The following is a 9,093-nucleotide window of genomic DNA, read 5'->3' as shown; positions in this document are numbered from 1 at the left end:
AGGATTCCCAGGTCCCTTTCTCCTACACTGCTCTCCAGCAGGTCAGCCCCCAACCTGTACTGGTACATGGGGTTGTTCTTCCCCAGATGCAAGGCTCTACACTTGCCCTTGTATTTCATTAAGTTTCTCCCTGCTCAACTCTCCAGCCTGTCTAAGTCTCTCTGAATGGCAGCACAGCCTTCTGGTGTGTCAGCCACTCCTCCCAGTTTAGTGTCATCAGCAAACTTGCTGAGGGCACACACTGTTCCCTCATCCAGGTCGTTGATGAAAATACTGAACAGTACTGGTCCCAGTACCGACCCCTGAGGGACTCCACTAGTCACAGACCTCCAACTAGATTCTGTCCCGTTGACCACAACTCTCTGACTTCTTCCTTTCAACCAGTTCACAATCCATCTCACTACCTGATCATCAAGACCACGCTTCCTCAGTTTATCTACGAGGATGCTGTGGAAGACAGCATCAAATGCTTTACTGAAATCAAAATAGACCACATCAGAGTTTAAGATCTGGAAAAATATTAGCTCTGCCTCATAGCTATCTGTAGAACTTTGATTAATATTTACACCTTCAGACCACATTAAGCTAATACACAAAAACACAAACATTTTTATTTTTCTTTCTCACATGCCTACAGGCAGCATATTTTAGAGGTAAGTAGGAAGACAAAAATTACTGCTGTTGTCGTAATTCCATAATGAAGTTAGTAGCACCTGGCTTATGCACTATATCCCATGTAATCCACAGCTTTTATAAACTCTTTCCTCATACTGTTTTTCTCACTCCCTTTGGAAACTGCTAGAAAAAAGAAAATGTGCCAAGGATTCATCATAAAACATTGAGAAGTTGAGTATCTGTATTTAGGGCATTAGAGAGGTTGACAGTTTTTCTTTATTACTAGAATTAGGACTGTTAACTGAGTGCAACTTCAGGTACTGGATGAGTGTTCTCTCTCCATATTTGGAAATAATTTTTTTTGAATGTGAAATAAAATGGTCAAGGAAATAGTGAATGTATTATATGCCCTCTGAAATAGCCTAAACTGCCTCACAATGCCATGAGTTATAGTGCTGCTGTCACTTCAAGAACTGTAAGCAGATGCAGAATTTGTTATGTAGTTAGTAACAGCTCCCATGTAACCCTTGGACAGAACCTGATTTATGAGCATGAAAATGTAGATAGGGCACTGCTATTGCTCAATGTGGGTTTTTTAGAAAATTGTTGCTTTTTTTTTTTTAAAATGAAGTGATCCCATGTAAACTGTAGCATGATAATGAGCTGCTCTCTCAGCTCTTTCTGGCTTGAGAGCTATCAATTAGAATTTGAAAAAGCTGCTCAAATCTAGGTAGCTTTAAAACTTCTAAAAATGAGGTATACAAACCTACTTGGAGGTCACTAGGACCTGTAAATCCATATAAGGGTGAAAAGCATGCTAGCACAAATGTGAGGCAGGTCTGCAGGCAATTTCAATTCAATGAAACTGTGCTTGCAGAGAGTCAGGGCCCCTATTCCTCTTTACAAAATGTAGTTTTTGCATTTGCTATTCATAACGCTAATATCTAAAAGGATTTGAGGTCCAGTCCTCAGTCTTGCCTCTCCAAATCTCAGTAGCTCATCTCACCACTTTTGCTCTGTGCCCTGGCACAGTCTGAAGGTTTGGGGTTATATAAAGTTGGGCTATTTACACCATTTCACACTAATACTCACACTGTTAACCTGAACTTATCTTTGGTCTTGTTCAGCAGGGCGTCACAAGTTTCTAGCTTGACTCATGCAGTTTCTCATGTGCTACTTTTAGTTTTCACCTTAAGAATAATAATCTTTATTCTTCCACATAAGTGAACTGTCCTTCCAATGTGGCTTCTGCAGTTGAATTGTGAAATTTTCCCATTTCACCACTTTTTTGGTTTTATTTAGTATTATTACTGAGTCTGCCTTAAGAAAGGTATTTAATATCTTCCCAATATTTTGTGTATGATTGCATGAGCACAGAGAGAAGCAATCCCTTGCAGTTTGCAATCAGAACCTTTAAAGTAGTTGTAGACTGTGATTTAAGCACCTTTGGTTTTATTCTGTTGGAATTTTACATAGTTTATATACTTTTTTATTGCCTTGAGGTTTGAGTACAAGTTCAATGGCTTCAGAGTGTCCTGCATAACATCAGTAGTGCAAAATGCTGTTGTCATTTCCTTGTGGAAAAATAAATTAGAGGTACATATTTCATGTATTGAAAAGATGGTGGAGCAGAATTATTTTTCTGTCAGAGCAAATTATTTTTACTTGTCCAATTTCAAAACTTCAAGTAAGAATATCATATGGATTGCCTGTTTGCTTTTATTTCCAGCTGCCTTTCAGATCCAATCTGGCAGAAATTCTTATGGCAGATTTTATAAATCACATGTTTTCAAGTAATTAAAACTAGAGATTTTTAAGGTACATTTTCCAGAAGTATTCAGATCTGGATTCTTTCCAGTCTTTCAGAAATTGATGTCAATAGAGCAAAATTTGGACTGGTACTGAATAGCTCAAAAAATCCACTGCTGGTTATAAAAATAAAAATAATTGGCATTCCTTAATCTCTTCAGGTGGAAGGGTGTGTTTTGTTCAGTCAAGTAATTTGAATTGGCCACATTGAAACTGTTGATAGTGTAATTCCATACTTACATCATGAAGCCAAGAGGAAAAATGTATTTATTACCCTGTAGGCACTGAAGGGAATATGAAACACACAGACTTAATTGTAGACTGTTTTTCACAAAGCCTTCGTTCATGCCCTGTGTACCATTAAATGAATCAGACAATATAAGTAGTCTTGCAAATGTGAACAATTTCAGTAGGCAGGAGCTTGATTTGAGGAAATTGTTTTTGTTACTCACATGCAGTTCTTTTAAGAACCTGAGCTAGTCCTGTGTAATACTTAACTCCCTGCTTGACTTTTTATTTTTCTTAAAATATAGCTGTAGAGGTAGAGTCTCTATTTACAGTTCATACTCATAGTCTGTAACGCACTACAGGGCCAACCTGTAAATCCAAACAAACAGGGGGTTTTAGGGAAATAAGAGTTTCGTACACAAAAATGGTATGGAAGACTTGGTGTAGCCTTAGATTGTTGTGTGCATGCTTTAGTGTCATTGTGGTAGCATCACTGGGGTAAAAGAAAACCCTATTTAAACAATACGGAATAAATTGAAATTAAAAACTAGATAGAACATGGAGTTAAAATAATGAAACCAACTTACTTAGAAAATGGTAGCTTGAGGAAGTGCTATGAGATGACTGAAAAAGAGTTTATAGGCATCACATACAGGGGTATTGTAATTCCAAATTTAGTTTGAAACCGGAAAGCTACTGCAAATTTTATTTAGGTTTTTTGGCATGGACTGAAGAAAAGCATAGGTACAGTTGTGTGAATGCTTCCAAAGAATGAAAGCAAAAAGCAAAGATGCAGTGGTTTGTGTTTCACATGTGATTCAGAAACCTTGAGAGTTGGGTTTGATTGTTCTGATTTGGAGTAGTTCAAAACCAACATTAACTGAATGCCACCTATTGTGGGAAGTCCATTTTTTCAGTCCTCTAAGAGCATTAATTGAGGGAAAAGAAATCAAAGCCCCAGTTAAGAGAACTGTTCTTTGTGACAACATAAACTCACTAGTCTGTTTCACCAACAAAATATTGATGATTGATTAATTACAAAATCGAAAAGTCAACATGAGAATTAGTTGGTCGTCAAAACTTACCTAGAGCTGATATAAACCTGGCCAGAACAGAGCAAAACATAGAACAAAATGTAGAGCTCATTGTGTCTAGTCTGCATTGAAGATAAATTGTTTGATAGCTTATACATTGAAACCAGAAGCATTTCACATTCCTCTCACATTTCTGATCTATAACTTAGCAAAAGGTGGGATATTTGATACAAGAAATTGGTTATTGGTGTCTATAGATGGGTAGTTTTGGAGCCTGAAATATATTTTTTTCACAACCAGAATCTAAAAAGTTGTCAAAAACACAAGCTGTATGATTTAGTATCTTACATAACAACTCAGTAATGTTGCTCTATAACCTCACTTTTTAATCTTGGATAATTTCTGTCCCCGCCCTCCTCCTCTCCCCAAAAATTGCTCGCAGGCAGCTTTTCTACAAATGAATTACTCATTTAGGCAACTGCTGTGAATTCAGCTATCACCTCTGCTTGTTAGAAAAGCAGTGCTGAAAGTCAGCAAGAATATATTTGAGTTTTCAGGTGCGATTGGTTGTGTTGGCCTTGTGGTTTCTGTCCCCATCTAACTGGAAACAGAATGGCTGAGATCACAGACTGGGGCTCTTTGCTCCTTGCTCAGTTATAGCTCTGCTAAATGAAGTGCTGAGGGTTTCACTATATTTGTTTGTTGTTGCTTTTGATTCCAAGCTGCATGGAGCATGTCTGCTTATGTAAATGTGTACAGAAATGGCCTGCACCAGGGCTGGATGCCTGTCTGAGATTAATCAGAACAAAGACAGAAGACACGTCAAAATTGGAGATCCCAGCAGACGCAGCTTCTGTGGGGCATTATGCCTTCAGGAAGAGTTAGGGAGTGAGGAGGAAAGTAATGGAAATGGATGGAGCCTCATTGCAATTTGCATACTTGCTCTCAGACATTTCCAGGGCAAGAAAAGGATACAGTTACCTCACCCAGGAGTTCATTTTCTGTTCTCTTCCTGGAGCTGCAAATCTATAAATGAGCCTAAAGGTATGTGATCAGTGCAGTGTAAGAAGTCCTCTGCAATTTATATAGAATCAGCCCTTGTGGTAGCAGAGAAGAACATGGTAAATAAACCTATAGGGAAGACCATAAAATTGCATTTAGACTTCTTGCAGTATGTAAATTGATCTGCTTAGACCTAATTTTGTGCAGAGGTTTGTGCCATGATGCCGCAAGCGCAGTGAGGCAAACAAAAATGCTGAGGCCAGGTGAGTCATATACTCGTGGTAATATGACTGATTTTAATCATGGATCAATGTTTCTTATATAGGATGGAAACAGTATGACATCATGATAATCTTGTTCACACAAAACAAGGGGTAATAGACCACAATTATATGACAGTATTTTGAGTTAATATTATCACTTATTTTTACCAACCGCAAATATTAGTTACAAGATTTACTATTGTAAACGCCCATTAATTCATTACACAAGTAGCCTGGATAGATTTATTAGTCTCCTATTCTCCAAGTATCCATTAGTTAATTATACTAATATCCTGAATAGAGGTGTTGTTTTCCAAGTATCCATTAGTTTGTTACACAAGTATTCTGGATAGATATATTGTTCCCCAAATATCTTCAAATATCTATTAGATCATCATACAAATATCGTGGACAGAGTCAGAAGTTAATAAAGTACATTATCCAAGAGTTAACAGGATAATTATTTCGCAATCCAAGTTATAGATCATCCAGCTCTCTCAGTATTTGTCTGGTGATGGGCCTTGCCACATCACTTGTGCTTTGAATGACCTTACCTTGCAGAGGTCTCAGGCCACTGAGCTAGTTCTTCACACTGTAAAGTCTGGACATACCCTACGAGACCTGGTCTTCTGTATTTTTGGGCACCCAGTGGCAGTGCAGGATATATAGCATTAATGATTTTGTAACAATAATGATTTTTTTTACAGCTGTTTTTAAAAGCTGGAATTATGTGTAAAGCAATAGGAACAAGTATGTCTCTTTATAATTGTACCTCTATAAATAATTGATTTTACTGTATTGAAAAAATGAGTTCCTTCTTGTGTTATCCATCCTACCCACAGTACAAGAGCCAAACGTTGGTTATCCAAGGAAAAAAGTGTAATTTTATTGAAAAATGTACCTGTGCCCCTTTTACTCAGGGCATCTTAATTGTCAGTTTCTCTGCACACAGTAACAAAGCTGCTGTTTGCCATGCGATGGTCAAATTCTGTCAAGTGTAACATACAGGTTTTTTAAATCTATTATATTGTAACAAAAATACTTTTTGCCTTTGGATGGAAATGCTAGTGTATCAAATCCAGGATATTTTGTACAGTGCAGAGATCCTGCCTTGTTCAGGTTGCAATACTTCGGCCTGAAAGGAAAAAAAGCTAAAACAGAACAAGTGGCAAAATGCTGGAGCTCACTGCTGGAAAGAAAAATTACTGCATTGTATCACCAATGAAGGCAAACACCTCCTCCCCCCCAAATTACTCCAAATTGTTATAAAATTTCTTTTTGAAACCTAGGCTTTGTTATTGTTTTGGGGTTTGTTTTTTTGTTTTAGTTCTGAAAATATCAAAGTTACACAAAGGAAGGAGACAAGGGAAGACAATTATACAGAGAGCTGGACCAAGGTTTCCATGAGGCTGTGTGGGATCCAAACCCACTGCTAAAAACAAAGAAGGGTTAATAATCAGCACTGAAGTGTTGTGGAGCTGGTAAGATGGGAGTAGAGAAGCCAAGTGGCTTTCTTCTCTTTGTGTTTATTTTGTAACTCAAAAAACCTGATAACTGAGACATTTGCTAAATAGTTCCTAGTAATAACCATATCAATCTCATTTTAGAATTACTGCAGATTTATGCCAGAGTCTGGTTATTCTTTAATTATGGAGACAAGCAGACCATGCAATGTTTTGTTCTCCCCTAATCTCTCAGCATACTGGGAAAAAGAATACAGGAAGGTTTTGTACTCAGAATAATTTTTAAAGAGGTTTCGAAAGCATTAGGCTATAATCTTTCACCATCAGTATTCAAGACTGTCCTGGCCTACACTCTTATTCTTTTCTACAAACACAACATTCAGCAAGTAAAAGGTAAGAACACCCCTGAGCTTTCCTTCCTGTTCCTGCATGAGAGCAGGGAACTCACCACAACTATACTGTAACACATACACTTAAAATTATTTTCAGCTGATATTGAAACACCAGAGACAAAAATCAGTATAAAAAAAAATCATACCTTCAAGGCCTTTTGTAACTAGAAAATAGGTTAAGTGATTCTCTTTTTAAGGTGCTTTTGACTCTTCTGGCAACAATCTTAACGGCTTGGCAATATTCAAATTACAATTCTATTTAAAAAATAACACCTGTGTGCATTTGCTGTTGAAATGCCTAGAGGAAGGACAAAAATCTTACTGAGCACTTAATTGAATGAAATGTGTCTGGTCAGCATTTGTGTTTCTAGTGATCGATTGTTCTGGCTTAGCAGCTCTGCCAGCTGCATACAAATTGTACCAGAGGTCTGCTTCAATAAGCAGGCCAATTCAGTTAAGCTGCCTAAACTTCTTGTACCTTTTTCATGTTCCTAATTTAAATTGGCAGGGCTTGTGAATGGTATCAGGTTGTCAGGGCTCAAGAAAGAACCGTTCCTTTTGTTCCCAGAACTAGTACAGGATGAGCTTTCTCATCTGGTGGCACAGGATTACTGGGATGGAGAAGACAGAAATGTTCCCATTCTTCATTGAAAGCAAGAGCTGCAAAGGATGACTGATTTTATAACTCAGCACTAGACTTAACAGAAGAGTTGCTGCTGAGTCCTATGGATACCAGTTTAGGCTGGTAATTCCTTATTCATTTATTTATTTATTTATTTATTTATTTTCTGAGGGGACAGTGCATGGTAAGAAACTCCCTGCTAACACAGAGCAAAGATCAATACACAGTGTTCACAGAATCACAGAACGTTAGGGGTTGGAAGAGACCTCTGGAGATCATTGAGTCCAACCCCCCTGCCAGAGCAGGACCACCACAGAATCTAGGGCCAGTCACTCAGAAACACATCCAGATAGGTCTTGAAAGTCTCCATGGAAGGAGACTCCACAACCTCTCTGGGCAGCCTGTTCCAGTGCTCTGTCACCCTCACAGTAAAGAAGTTCTTCCTCATGTTGAGGTGGAACTTCCTGTGCTCTAGTTTGTGACTGTTGTCCCTTGTCGTATCACAGGGCACAACTGAAAATAGATTGGCCCCTCCTCCTTGACACTCACCCTTCAGATATTCAGATATATTAATAAGATCCCCTCTCAGTCTTCTCCTCTAGACTAAACAGCCCCAGTGTTCACCATGCCTGGTTACTTATAGATAACTCTTCACCCTGTGCTCCTTAGACTACATAAATTACATTAATCTACTGTCAAGGTTTCTTTGTCTTACTTACCTCAAAACATTTCAGCCCTACAAATCATAACATCACAAAACCTTGCTACCCTGCCATTTAACAAAATGTCTTATTCTGTGAGTGAAGGAAAATCCAAACCTCTTTCTGCTTCTGATATGCCAACTAGAAAAAGCTCTGTCCCAAAGTGTCCCAAATAGCTAGATGGCTGTAGTGTCCAGAAAGCATGAAAAGTGGGTGTTTGGTTGCCTGCATGATGGTTTCAGTACACTGGATGTGCTCCTCCATAGCGACTCTTGAAAGCTTCTGGTTGTAGTGCTCTGTGCAGTTTGCTTGGATAAAAATCACACTGAACACCAGTTTGAAGAGGAGGAATTGGTTTTGTCAACTGTTGCTGAGATAATGAGTCTCATTCTAGTCTAAACTACTGCTTGTCCCAGTAAGGAAATGCACTTCCTGCACCTCTTCACGTGAAATCAGTTCTTCGTGCGATTCTTTCTTAGCTGGCAAGTAACACCCTGTGCCTCCCCCTTTCCCTTCCCAGAGCTATCTGTGGAGGTGTCTCCCCCAGCCATGGCCTTTTAACATGATATTTTAAGAATAACAAGAAAAGTTTCTAAAGGTGTGTCAGCAATAAGAGGAAGATAAGGGAAACTGTGGGCCCACTTCAGAAGGAAACAAGAGGCCTGGCCATGCAGGTCATAGAGAAGGCTGAGGTACTCAGTGACTACTTTGCCTCAGCAAAGGATCTGGTCACACCATCCAAGTCAGAGAAGGCAAAGGTGTGGAGTGTGAAAAGGAAGATCTCTCCACTGTAGGAAAAGAGAAGGTTCGTGACCATCTGAAGGACCTGAAGGTGCACAAGTCTATGGGACCTGATGGGATTCATCCACAGCTCCTGAACGACCTGGCTGACAAAGTTGCAAAGCTTCTGTCCATCAGATTTGAAAAGTCTTGGCAGTCTGGAGAAACCCTCACTGACTAGAAA

Source organism: Chaetura pelagica, unplaced genomic scaffold (assembly GCF_000747805.2).
Source record: "Chaetura pelagica isolate M959 unplaced genomic scaffold, ChaPel_1.0 scaffold67, whole genome shotgun sequence".
NCBI lineage: Eukaryota > Metazoa > Chordata > Aves > Apodiformes > Apodidae > Chaetura > Chaetura pelagica.
The sequence above is the reverse complement of the archived record's forward strand: the minus strand, read 5'-3'. Positions refer to the sequence as shown.